Below are 12143 nucleotides of genomic sequence, written 5' to 3'. Positions count from 1 at the left end.
ATAGGTCAAAGCACATCCCAATTGCATGTTTTGAAGAGGAAGGACACCATTAAACATTAAAAGATGTTTAATTTATTGTAAACATTCATGTCTTGGGGTTCCTGGGTGACTCAGAGGGTTAGGCCTCTGCCTTGGGCTCAGGTCATGATCTCAGAGTCCTGGGATCAAGCCCCGAATCTGGCTCTCTGCTCGGCAGGGGGCCTGCTGCCCCCCTCTCTCTCTGCCTACCTCTCTGCCTACTTGTGATCTCTTTCTCTGTCAAATAAATAAATAATATCTTTTTAAAAAATCCATATCTTGGCTTTAATATTATACACACTGGACTCCACAGCACTGTAAGTAAATATGAAAATAGTTCCCATTTCCATGCACAGGAATTAAGCTTTAACAACATTTATAAAATATTATGGATAAGGTTACCTTTGGAATAATTAATATACATTTGGACAACTACAATTAAATGAATATTAGATCAAGCAAGAAGTAGGCTATGTTCAATATGCTCTAGATGACAGGCTGTAATATTTAATGTTATATAACTTACTTCTCTAATTTTCTTTAAAGGGACATCTTTCTTTTTTAAGATTTTATTTATTTGAGAGAAAGAGAGCACGCGCACACAGAGGAAGAGGGAGAGTGAGAGGCAAAAGCAGATTCCCCAGTAAGCAGAGAGCCTGGTGTGGGGGCTCGATCTCAGGACCCTGGGATCATGACCCGAGTCTAAGGCAGACACTCCACTAACTGATCCACCCAGGCACCCCAAAGGACATCTTTTCTATTTGCAGGTGCTCAAATGAAAACTGAGGAATGTGTGGTTTGACCATAATCACCAAATTCACATATAAGAGAGTGCTTGCCTCCTCCTCTAAAAGAAGCAATACATTTGCTCATTATCTCTCTCTCCAACAGAACAAGTTTTTTCATTGTTTTTAAAAATATTTTATTTAATTATTTGTGTGAGGGAGAGAGCGTACAAGCAGGGGGAGCGGCCGGCAGAGGGAGAAGCGGGATCATGACCTGAGCTGAAGGCAGATGCTTAACCAACTGAGCCACCCAGGCATCCCAGAAATAAAACAAGTTTCTAAAATATTTTTTCTTAACAGGTTGGCAGGCTAGAGACAAGTATATGAAAACTACTAAATCTTTCAATAGTCATAACTTTAAAAAATTAGATGATAACCCTGAGGAAAACATCTAAACATTGTAACACCTATCATCAAACATCTAAATGTTTGGATTTCCTTGAAAAGAGCAACAGGAGTGGAGAGCCGAAACTCAACTGGTAAGTACAAAATTAACAACCAGCATGATTTGACAAAGTTTTCTTTTCCCTCTCTTCTACTTTTTAAAAAAATGTTAAAATATCTATTGAGATAAAATTAACAAAATCATAATATATTTAAAGTGTGAAACATGATTTGATATATGCATACACTGTGAAAGGAATCTTGCCATGTTAAGTAACACATCCATTACCGCACATAGTTATCTTTTTTATGAGACCCCTCAAGTTCTACTCTCTTGGCAAATTTCAATTATATAGGTGATGCAGTGGGTTAAGTGTCCAACTCTTGATTTCAGTTCAGATTGTGACCGAAGGGTCCTGAGATTGAGCCTGTGTTGGGCTCCACTCACAGGGTGGAGTCTGCCCCTCTCCCACCTCTCTAAACAGTCTATTGAAAAAATTTCAATTATACAACACAGTATTATTCATAGTCACATGACACACTGTACATCCTCAGACCTTCCTCATGTTATAATTGAAAGTTTGTGACCTTTTTCCAGTTTCTCCTGCTTTCTCTTACCACCCCACTCCTCAATGAGCCCCTGACAACCACTATTCTACTTTGTGTTACTATGTGTTCAACTTTTTTTTTTTTTTTTTTTTTTTTTTTTTAAGATTCTACATAGAAATGCTATCCTGTAATAGGGCTTTCTCTGTCTGGCTTGTTTCACATAGTGTAATGTCCCCCAAGTTCATCTAAGTTATTGCAAAGGACAGGACTTCCTTCTTTTTTTCGAGTGAATGCTATTCTAGTGTGTGTGTCTGTGTATGTGCGTACACACACACACAATTTCTTTATCCATTTATCCGCCAATGGACACTTAGGTTGCTTCCATACCGTGGCTACTGTGATAATGCTACAATAAACACGGGAGTACAACTACCTCTTTGAAATAGTGACTTTTTTTCCTCTTTGGATACATATCCAGAAGTGGGACTGCTGGATCATAAGGTGGTTCTATTTTTAATTTCTTGATGAGCCTCTAAACTGTTTTCCATAGTGGCTGTACCTGTTTACATTGCCACCAACAATGTACAAGGGTTCCCTTTTTTGCACATCCTTGCCAGCATTTGTTGTCTCCGGTCCTTTGATAATAGACAGCCTATCAAATATGAAGTAACATCTCATTGTGGTTTTAATTTGCGTATCTCTGATCATTAGTGAGATTGAAAACTTCTCCTATACCTCTTGGCCATTTGTATGTCTTCCTTGGGAAAATGACTATTCAGGTCCCTTGCCAATTTTTATTTTTATGTATATATGTATGTAATTGAGTTGTATAAGTTCCTTGTATATTTTAGATATTAATCCCTTATCAGATATGTGGTTTGCAAATATTTTCTCCCATTCCAGTGGTTGCCTTTTCATTTTGTCGACTGATTTCTTTACTGTGCAGCTTTTCATGTTGATGTTATCCTACTTGTTTTTGCTTTTTCTGCCTTTGCTTTTGGTGTCAAATTTTAAAAATCAATGCCAAGGGACGCCTGGCAATTGGCTCAGTTGCCACGGCAAGTGGCTCAGTGGGTTAAGCAGCTGCCTTCGGCTCAGGTCATGATCCCAGTGTCCTGGGATCGAGTCCCACATCGGGCTCCTTGCTCGGCAGGGAGTCTGCTTCTCCCTCTGCCTCTGCCTGCCATTCTGTCTGCCTGTGTTCGCTCTCTCTCCCTCTGTCTCTCTCTGACAAATAAATTAAAAAAAAAAAAAATCTTAAAAAAAAAAAACCATTGCCAAGACTGAAGGCAAGGAAATTACCTACTATGTTTTCTTCTAAGAGTTTAAAGTTTCAGGTCTTATGCTCAAGTTTTTAATTCATTTTGAGGTTTTTTTGGTGTATGGTATAAGATAAGAGTTCAGTTTCATTCTTTTGCATGCGGACATCCAGTTTTTCCAACACTGTTTATTAAAAACACTACCCTTCCTCCATTGTGTATTCTTAACTCTTTTGTCAGAAATTGACCATATATGCATGGGTTCATTTCAGAGCTATTTTGTTCCATTTATCTATGTGCTGGTCTTTTGACAAAACCATACTGTTTTGAGTACTATATCCTCATACTATAGTGAAAGTGTGAGGTCTCCAGCTTTGTTCTTCTCAAAATTGCTTTGGCTCTGTGGGGTCTTTTGTGGTTCCATACAAATTTTATGACTGTTTCTCTAGTTCTGTTAAAAAGTACCATTGGAGGGGCACCTGGGTGGCTCAGTGGGTTAAACCTCTGCCTTCGGCTCAGGTCATGATCTCAGGTCCTGGGATCGAGCCCTGCATTGGGCTTTCTGCTCAGTAGGGAACTGCTTCCCCCTCTTTCTCTCTGCCTGCCTGTGATCTCTCTCTCCCTCTGTCAAATTAAAAAAAAAAAAAAAAAATCTTAAAAAAAAGAAAAGCCAACAGCTATTGGTTAATCTTATTAAAAAAAAAAAAGTACCATTGGAATTTGATAGTGACTGTGTTGAATCCACATATCACTTTGGATAGTATGTACATTTTAACAATATTAATTCTTTGAATAAATGAACACAATTATTTTTCCATTTATTTGTGTCTTCAACTTCTTTCATCAGTGGCTTAGTTTTCAGTGACCAGATTTTTCACTTTCTTGGTTAAATTTATTGCTAAGTAGTTGATTTTTTTTGATGTTCTACAAATGGGATTCTCTTAATTTCTCTTTTTAATAGTTCACTGTTAATGTATAGAAATGCAACTGGTTTTGTATCTTGATTTTGCACCCTAATACTTTCCTGAAGCCATTTATCAGTGCTAACACTGTGTATGTGTGTGTACTTTTTTTAGGTTTTTCTATATATATCATGGCATCTGCAAAAAGGGACAATTTCATTTCTTCCATTCTAATTTGGATGTCTTTTATTTCTTTTTCTAGACTAATTGCTCTGGCTAAAGCTTCCTGTACTTTTTAAAATAAAAGTAGTAAGAGTGGACATCCTTGTCTTTTTCCTGATCTTAAAAGCTCTTAGCTTCTCACTGCTGAGCATGATGTGAGTTATGGGCTTGTCAAGTATATGCTTTATTATGTTGAGGGATGCTCCATCTACAGCTAAGTTGCTAAGCATTTTTATCATGAAAGGATATTGAATTTTGTCAAATGTGTATCTGTATCTATAGAGATGATCATGTGATTTTATTCTTTATCTTGTTAATATGGTATACCACATGTAATGATTTACATATGATGAATTCTCCTAGCATTCCAGCAAACTTTATCATGGTGTATGCTTCTTTTTATGTACTATTAAATTCAGTTTACTGGGCACCTGGGTGGTCCAGTTAAGTGTCTGCCTTAGGCTCAGGTCATGATCCCAGGGTCCTGGGATCAAGTCTTCCACCAGGCTCCCTGCTCAGCAGAGAGCCTGCTTCTCCTTCTCCCTCTGCCTGCTACTCTGCCTACTTGTGCTCTCTCTGTCAAGTAAATAAATAATTTTTTAAAATATTTAAAATTCTATTTACTAATATTGTGTTGAGGCTATCTGTATCTATCTTCATCCGGAATACTGACCTGTAGTTTTCTTTTCTTGCAGAGTCCTTGTCTGGCTTTGGTATCAGGGTTAACACTGGTCTTGTAAAGTGAATTTGGAAGAAGTTTACCCTCCTCGTCTACTTTTTGGAAGAGTCTGAGAAAGACTGGTATTACCTCTTCTTTAGATGTTTGGTAGTATTCACCAGGAAAGCCATCTGATCTTATAGTTGTCTTTTTGGGAGGTTTTTTGTTTTGTTTTGTTTTGGTTTGGTTGTTGTTGTTTTTTTTGTTTTTGTTTTAATTTATTTGACAGAGATAGATCACATGTAGGCAGAGACAGAGGAAGAAGTAGGCTCCCTGCTGAGCAGAGAGCCGGACAGGATTCGGGGGCTCCATCCCAGGAGCTTGGGGTCATGACCTGAGCCCAAGGCAGAGGCTTTAACTCACTGAGCCACCCAGGCGCCCCTTTTGGGAGGTTTTTTAATTACTGACTCAACCTTCTTGCTAGTAATTGGTCTGTTTAGATTTTTTATTTCTTCATGATTCAGAATTGGTAGGATATATGTTTTTAGGAATTTATCCATGTCTTCTAGGTTATCTCATTTGTTGGCATAGAAATATTCAAAGTAGTTTCTTATGATCCTTGGTATTTCTTTTATCATTTATGTCTCTTTCATTTCTTTTTTTCCTCAATCTAAACATCTGTCAATTTTGTTTATCTTAAAAAAATACAGTTCTCAGTTTTATTGATCTTTTCTATTGTGTCTCTAGTTATTATATTTCCTTTTTTTCTGCCTTGACTTTTGTTATTTTCTTCCTTCTGCCAACTTTGGCCTTAGTTTATTCTTCTTCTAGCTCCTTGAGATGTAAAGGGAGATTCTTAATTTTTTCTCAATGTCGGTGTTTATTACTATAAACTTCCCTCTTAGAATTGCTTTTGCTGCTTCTCATACATTTTGGTATGTTGTGTTTTCATTTTCATTTGTCTCATGACACTTTTTGATTTTCCTTTTGATTCGTTCTATGATTATCAATTATTCAGGAATGTGTTGTATAATCTCCACATATTTGTGAATTCTGTCCTCTTCTACTTTCTTCATTCCCCTACTCACTCTGTTCCTTCCTATCACCTCCAACCATATCACTCAAATGAAACAGGAATTTTAGGTCTTCATTCCAACCTTAAAATACTCTTGGAAGTATCCCACACAGAAAGAGTATTCCTAAGTAGCATCAGAAATAGACACAGGTCCACTCCATGTCTGATATGCTTTGCCTTCCTCACTTCTCCTTTTTTCCACCTTCTTTATGTTTTTGTCAAGTCTTTGTCTTCTCCATCTATAAGTCTTTGTCTCTCAGAAATATGGACACAATGAAGCCTTATTAATGACACTCGGTACTAGAGAAAATGTGGACCTTTATATTAAAGACAAAGCAGAGGGGCGCCTGGGTGGCTCAGTGGGTTAAGGCCTCTGCCTTCGGCTCAGGTCATGATCCCAGGGTCCTGGAATAGAGCCCCGCATCGGGCTCTCTGCTTGGCGGGGAGCCTGCTTCCTCCTCTCTGTCTGCCTCTCTGCCTACTTGTGATCTTTGTCTGTCAAATGAATAAACAAAATCTTTAAAAAAAAAAAATAAAAATAAAAAAAATAAAGACAAAGCAGAATCTTCATTGCAAGAGTAAGGATGGAAGGATAGATTTTTTGTTTTCCATTAGGTTAACAAATGGAGGACTCCTAAGTATCTTTTAAAAATACATAGGAAACGTATCACAGATGAAACTGTAGAGGGTATCAGACTGGCTTCCAAATGGTCCAGGAGGAAGTACAGTGGAGACTATAGACAAAATAAGACTGGCCAACAGTTAATAACTGCTAAAGCTGGTTGATGGGTACATGGAAATTCATTACACTGTTCTATTTTTAAATATACTTAAAGTCTTTCAAAATAAAAAGGTTAAAAAATTAACATTAATGACTTCAAATGAGAAACAAAACAAAAGGGGAAAAAAGAAGGTTCCTATCTAAAGCTCTCCAGTTTATGTAGTATAAGTAATATATCAGGGTAGAATTAGATATTCCTTAATAAATGTGAGGGAACCAATGACAAGAACAAACCATCTTTAGAGAAACCTTAAAAAACACGAGTTGGAAGAACATTTCCTTCTTAATTTTATTTTTTTTTTCTTTCAAGATTTTATTTAAATTCAAATTTGTATAGTGTAGTCTTAGTTTCAGGGATCATTTCCTTTTTTAAATAATCATGTCTCAAATAAATAATATTTTCAACATTTCCGGTTTGCACATTTTACAGTGTCAGTCGGATAGGCACTAAATGTGCAAGTGTTAGAACAAGCACTAGGTTCTACAAACAACCACACCTACAGGATATAGTGTTCAAACTGTGATCATGCACATAAAGAAAAACAATATCCTAGGCTTATAAAAGATAAAATACCTAAAATACTCTAAAATGACACTTCAATCTTAAAAGATAAAGATACTCTAATAAATAAAAAATAAAACAAGTCCGCTTTCAGATTTCAAGTGTGGATAGGGGAACTGAAGGAAAGGGTAAAAAAACGAAGTTATGCTCATGTTAAAATATATTTCATCTAACTATGAGATGAAAACAGCTGAGCTTCAGAAACTGTGGCAGTGAATGAGAATGACTAGTATTGTAACTCTGGGGTCTTCTAAAACTCTACTCTTTGCTAAAATCACAGAAAAGGAACTAAAAACAGACACTCAAGGACAAAGAGAACAGAAAAGAAGATAGCAACTACATTTTTAAGATTAGAGAGCAGAAAGGCAAGTGACAGATAAGCAGACTCAAGAAAACTGGACATGGAAAAAATCAAAAAGCAATTCAATGACTAAGACCCCTAATCCAAGACCCCCAAAACACTCAGGAATTGGCTACACTAGTATCCTCAGAAGTGACAGTGAAATTGGAACTACAGATAGGAGGTTTAGAGGGAAGTCTGTTTAAAATGCAGTTAGTCACCTGCATTGCTTCACTGTAGCCAGGATTCTGCCCTTTCCCAAGCCTGGGAGAAAACTAGAGGTTCACTGCCTTGAGAATGTAACAGAGGGTCTTCAGACTATGGGAGACCAGGTGCAGTTGAAAAGAGGTAAGTCAATGAAAGTCCATCTCCGGGCACCTGGGTGGCTCAGTGGGTTAAAGCCTCTGCCTTCGGCTCAGGTCATGATCCCAGGGTCCTGGGATCGAGCCCCGCATCCGGCTCTCTGCTCAGCAGGGAGCCTGCTTCTCTCTCTCTCTCTCTCTCTCTCTCTGCCTGCCTCTCTGCCTATTTGTGATCTCTGTCAAATAAATAAATAAAGTCTTAAAAAAAAAAAAGAAAGAAAGTTCATCTCCATACTCCATACTGAATGTTGAGACCTCCAGCCCTCCTCTCTCATTCATTCAGCAACCAGAATGTCAGATTGAATATTCCAGGTGGCATGCTAAAGAAAAGACCTGAGCAGACAGACATTAGAGGGACCCCAAAAGAACAGCCCAGTCAGTGAACTTTACAATAAGATCAAGCGTTAATAAGTAGTACCATGAACTCAATAAGCCTTAATCTTAAATATGAGCAGAAGTCCAAAGAAAATCAGACATGAGTAAAGCCAAACAAAGAAACACAAACAAAGAAAAAGAAACTTGGAGAAAACAGACATTTCGCAGGGGAAGGAAGAAAACACCTGCCTTCAATATCTTTGGAGAAGGGAAAAGTATAGCACATTCATGAAAAAAGAATATGCTATTTTTTAAAAAGGAATATTCAGAAAGGAATATTCAGTTCTTTTTAACTGAAAATTTGAAATGTAACAAAAATTAGAACTTAATAAAATGTCCAAAAGTAGAAGAGCAGAAAAAACTAAATCATACATTTAATATGCTAACCATATTAAAGGAAAGAAAGAAAATAAATAAGAAAAGTAATGAGAATATTTTCAAGGGGTGCTTGAGTGGCTCAGTGGGTTAAGCCTCTGCCTTGGGCTCAGGTTATGATCTCTGGATCCTGGGATCGAGCCCCACATCAGGCTCTCTGCTTAGCAGGGAGCTTGCTTCCCTCTCTCTCTGCCTGCCTCTCTGCATACTTGTGATCTCTCTCTCTCTCTGTCAAATAAATAAATAAAATCTTAAGAAAAAAAAAAGAATATTTTCAAGAATTGAGGGACAAAAGTTTTCTAATTCAAGAGCCCACTGAATGCCCTGCACCAAGGAATATCATCATGAAATTTCAACATACTGAAGAAAAGGGGAAAAAAAAACCTTCCAGAGTGAATAAATGTTTCAAAACAGAATCAAGAATGAGAATGGCACTGGATTTTTCAGTGTCAAAACAGGAAGCAAGAAAATAAAAGAGAAATGTTTTCAAAATTAGGAGGAAAATAATTCCTAGTAGAATTCTATACCCAGTCAGGCACCTGGGTGGCTCAGTCAGTTAAGCATCTGATTAAGGCTCAGGTCATGATCCCAGAGTCCTGGGATCCAGCCCCACATTGGCTCCCTGCTCAGTGGGGAGTGCTTCTCCTTCCTGCCCCTCTTTCAATCCTTCTCTAATAACTAAATAAAATCTTAAAAAAAAAAAAAAAGAATTCTATACCCAATCATACTAAGTGTAAACAGTGCAGAGTTTTTCAGATATGGAAAGTCTCACAAAAAAAATTATTTTACTTTCCTCAAGAAGCCCTTGCAGGAAGCATTCCACCAAAAAGAGGAAGTAAACCATAATAAAGGAAGAGATGGAATACAAAAAACAGGAGAGTCAACATAAAAGAAAAAAAAATGGATTTCCCATGGTGAAGGTAGATAACAGACTGACACACTGACAGCTACGCAAAAAGTACAAACGCCAGCGTGCAACCATGAAGCAGGTCAGAAAGTTCCAAGGAAATGGTGCAGGGACTGTGGAAAACAGTCTGGCAATTCTTCAAAAGGTTAAAGATAAAATTACGTGACAGCAATTTCATATCTAGTGCTATACTCAAAAGATTTGGAAACAGGTATTCAAACAAATACATGTACTCCAATGTTCACAAGTGCCAAAAGGTGAGGCGAGAACAGCCCAAGTGTCCATCAACGAATGAATGGACAGACAAAATATTGTATATGTATACAATGGAATATTATTCAACTGTAAAAAGGAGTAAGGTAGTAATACATGCTACAACATGGATAATCCTTGAAAACATTATGCAAAGTGAGAAAAGTTCAGACATAAAAAGTCATATTGTATAATTCCACCAGCAGTGGTCCTCCTTTATCCATGGGTCTTTATCTAAGACCCCTAAATGGATGCCTGACCCTGCACATAGAACCAAAACCTATATATACTGTTTTTTTCCCATACATACATACATACATACAATGAAGTTTAATTCCTAAATTGGACATAGTAAGAGATTAACAGTAATCACTAAAATAATAATAAAACAGAATAATTATAACATTACATTGCAATAAAAGCTATGTGAATGTGGTCTCTTTCTCTCTTGTCCTCTTCAAATATCTTACGGTACTTTACTCACCCTTCTTCTTGTGATAACTTGAGGAGATAAAATGCCTAAGTGATAAGATGAAGTTAGGTGAATGGTGTCAGCATTGTGACATAGCATTAGGCTACTACTGAACTTCTGATGATACATCTGAAGGGGGATTATCTGCTTCTGGACCGCGGCTGACCGCAGGTACACTGAGACTGCAAAAAGCAAAACTGTAAATAATGGGGGGGTGGCTACCGCATATGCACTATGCAGAGGAAGTAAATCCACAGAGGCGAAGGTAGTTTGGTGGCTGCCAGGAGCTGAGGAGAAACAGGAATGAGGAGTGACTGCTTAATGAGTACAGAGGGGTTTTTCTGGTAATGAAAGGTTTGTTGCACAACACTGTGGATTGTACTAAATGCTACTAAATCATGCACTTTTACATGGTTAATTTTATGTTAAGTGAATTTTACCTGGATTTTTTAAAAAAGAAAAAGCTCCTAGAGAGCTCCAAAAAGACAAAGTTGATAGAATGAATACCTAATGTTGTAAATATATTAAAATGAGATGTTAATAACTGAGGCAAAATTTAAGAATGAATTAGCATTAATACATAGAAAACTAAACAAATAAGAAGAACTAGAAATCCTAAGAAAAGTAATCATTTTAGTCATGCATAGTATTTATAAAATTATCGTAATTAAAATATGATTATTGATCTAAGCAGAATCATAACATAATTATATGGGTGATGGAGACAAAAAGTATCCAAGTCTGTGGGATAGAGAGAGGGGGTGAAAGAATCAGCTCCTAATCTTCCACAGTTCAAATTCAATGAAAAATACCTAAAAGTGAACATTTTTAAAGTAGAGTACAAAACCACAGAAGACCCCATATAGCCATGCGATCTTGAGAAAGAATAATAAAGCTGGAGGTATGACAGTCCCAGATTTCAAGATATACTACAAAGCTCTAGTAATCAAAACAGTGTGGTACTGGCACAAAAATACACATAGATCAATGAAACAGAACAGAGAGCGTAGAAATGAACCCACAATTATACAGTCAATTAATGTACAACAAAACAGGAAAGAATATATAATGAGGAAAAGACAGTCTTTTCTATAAATGGTGCTAGGAAACTGGACAAAACTATGCAAAAGAATGACAATGGACCACTTCCTTACACCACACACAAAAATAAACTTAAAATGGATTAAAAACCTAAATATAAGACCTGAGACCATGGAACCCCTAGGAGAAAACATAGGCAGGAATCTCACTGACATTGGCCTTAGCAACATTTCTCTAAATGTGTCTCCTGAGGCAAGGGAAACAAAATCAAAAGTAAACTGTTGGGACTACACCAAAATAAAAAGCTTTTGCACAGCAAAGGAAACCATCAGCAAAAGAAAAAGACAATGTAGTTAATGGAAGAAAATATTTGCAGAAAAACAGGCAGGGGAGATGAACAGACATTTTTCCAAGACAACATCTACATGGCCAACACAGTCCATTAAGCATCCAACTCTTGGTTTCAATTCAGGTTGTGATCTCAGGGTCATGGGATTGAGCCCTGTGTTGGGCTCTGCTCAGCTCAGAGTCTGCTTACGACACTCTCACTTTCTCCCTCTGTCCCTCTATCCCACCACGCTCTCTCTCTAAAATAAATAAATAACTCTTTAAAACACACACACACACAATGAGATATTACCTCACATCTAGTAGAATGGCTAGTATTAGAAACATAAGAAATCACAAGTATTGTTGAGGATGTGGAGAAAGGGAACCCTTAGGCTCTGTTGGTGGGAATGCAAATTGCTGCAGCCACTGTGGAGAAAGGGAACCCTTAGGCTCTGTTGGTGGGAATGCAAATTGCTGCAGCTCCAGAGCATGGA

General features: G+C 37.3%; 1 protein-coding gene across 3 annotated transcripts in view; it reads right to left on the bottom strand.

Moving 5' to 3' along the window:
• The window catches only part of SLC25A12 (solute carrier family 25 member 12), a 204407-nt gene that overhangs the window by 51861 nt on the left and 140403 nt on the right, over window positions 1-12143 (bottom strand). The window lies entirely within an intron of this gene.

The sequence above is a fragment of the Mustela nivalis genome (assembly GCF_964662115.1).
Source record: "Mustela nivalis genome assembly, chromosome: 11".
Taxonomy (NCBI): domain Eukaryota; kingdom Metazoa; phylum Chordata; class Mammalia; order Carnivora; family Mustelidae; genus Mustela; species Mustela nivalis.
This window is presented reverse-complemented; position numbering and strand designations above follow the sequence as displayed.